We start from the raw sequence: 2,355 nt of genomic DNA on the forward strand, positions 1-2,355 counted from the left end.
TTTGTGACTGCAGAGTGGAGGGTCAATGGGCTGCTTCTTTGGTGCATGAGTCTTCAGGGAACTGCTGATAACATGCTTCAGATTTCCTTTTCTTTTTTGCCTTTAATTTCTTGGCATGTAAAATGGAGATAGGAAGGTGGGGCAAAAATCCTTTGCAGGGCAGAAGCAGCTGAGATACGTCTGTACAAAGTCATCAACAAGCAGAAGTCAGACGCTGCAGGAGTTGGTGGGTGCTGTGATGAGGAATGAATGAGTACACACATGTAGAGGGCGGCTCCACACTCGGAGCTTGGGGACTAATGGTGTTCTTCCTACACATGGCTAAGAGAAGCTGGCAGCAGAGAGGAGCTTCCCTAGCTGGGCTGAGCAGGAACCTGACTCTGCTTGGAAGGCACAGGCTGTGGGAATCCACACATCAGCATTTCCAGATTTTTAGTGCCCACACAGAGTGGCGTGAGACTTCAATTTATGGCCCCATCTGGGCTTGCTATCTGGGAACTGCATTCCCTCCTTTCCTGTTCCAGAGAAGTTGGACTGCCAACTTCGCTGATGAGGGGCAGACAGGCAGGTCCCAGTCTAGCTGTTCTGTGGGTTTTGGCTGATGGGAGAAGAGAGGAAACATGTGTCTTTGATCTTTTACCTCTTGTTTCCTCTCCGCTATGACCTTGGGAGGTTGGTTTCTCAGGCTGTCTAGTCCAAATTCCAGATTAAAACTCTGGCACTGGGCTTTCTCCTCTCAGGAGATGCTATTCATCCCTCCAAGAATCTAGACACACACCACCAAGGCTTCTCGGTAGGGTTCATGATGACCAGATCTAAAGCATGATGTGACCTTCCAAGTATGTGATGTTTTTTTTTCTTCTTTCTTTCAGAGTCTGAGAAGCAAACTGGAGTCAATCAAGTTTTAGAACCTCTGTTGGCTGATACCAATACCATTAGGGATGAACTGTTCTTTCCAGAAACCTCTCTGCTCCTGACAGCACACTCTCTCCAGGTAGCTAAAGGAATAATGACATTCCCACCCTCTGAGTGTCATGTAATGAGATAGTCACCTGTATGGGTGCTTACATATGAGGGGGCGGCACTCACTGCTGCTGCTAAATTGTAAGATGAAATATACTACTGCCAGGTACATTTCATTTTACACTTGGCCATTCAGTGATTTTACTCAGCGTAGATGGGGGGACTTGAAGTTCTGGAAGATGTAAATTTGTGGCAATGGGAGGAATAAGGGTACCTCTGAAATGGAAGCCACTGGAAAAAAAGTGCATGCAGTCAGCCTTCAATCTAAGAAATGGTGCTCACAAGACAGGGTTTATTTTCATCTTCACCAGGAGACCAGCACGAGGTTAGGAAAACAAGAATCTGGGATGTAGGTGTTTGAAACAAGCTCTCTCCTTTCAATCATGGTGTGGTTTGTCAGTAGGTAAAGGTGCTTTCGGGCATGGATCAGAGGAAACTGTTGGAGAGGGAGATTTCCAAGAATTGGTAGGGGCTGTCCAAAGGAAGTGTACTGTGATGCTGGCTGATTGGCCTTAGAGTGTTCTCTAGATATAATTTATCTCTAGAACAACATGAGGTTAATACAAAGGGTTATCATTGGGAGAAAGGCCTGGCTTTGAAAATACACAGCCATTAGCTGTAATTCCATCCTTATGAACGTAATCCTCAGGATTGATGTGTTTAGAGAAGGATATTATCTAGATCTTGAGCCAATGGGTTCTCTAGTTACAAATTAAAAAGCCAGTATGGGTTGGGGATGTGCTTTCTTTAGGGCTGGGTCACTGTGATTCATTCTCCCACAGCTTGGTGGCTTCTGATCTCTTGCAGCATTGAGTTGGTGGCCCCATGCTGTCCTGATCAAAGCACTGGGAACTGCCAAGCAGCCCCTCTCGTTGACACCTTTCTGAATATGTTGGTGATACACCTCAGACACAGAATTGCTTAGGCTGCTTAATGAAGTGGTGATGTTTGTTCTAGAACAAGTCTCTCAACCTTGGCACTATTGACACTCTGGCCAGACAGTTTTTGGTAGTAGAGGGCCTGCCCTGTGCACTTAGGAGGTTTCACAGCATCCCTGTTCCCTGCTCAGTACATGCCAGTACCAGACCCCATGGCAGCTGTGACAACTAAAGACATGTCTAGACATTGTCAGATGTTCCCTGCGGGCAAAACTGCCTTGGATTGAGAACCACGGTTCTAGAAGCTAACAGTGATGAAGGGCTTTCTGGAGGAAGATAACACAAAATTGCACTTAGGAAAGAGGAGCGCTTCATTCCCTTACCTTTATGTTGGTAGGAGATGCAGAAATGTTTTAATGACGGGAAATGCCCGTGGAAAGTGTCCAGGGTTACC

This window comes from Otolemur garnettii, unplaced genomic scaffold (genome assembly GCF_000181295.1).
Source record: "Otolemur garnettii isolate 467f Iridium unplaced genomic scaffold, OtoGar3 scaffold00068, whole genome shotgun sequence".
In the NCBI taxonomy this organism is placed as follows: domain Eukaryota; kingdom Metazoa; phylum Chordata; class Mammalia; order Primates; family Galagidae; genus Otolemur; species Otolemur garnettii.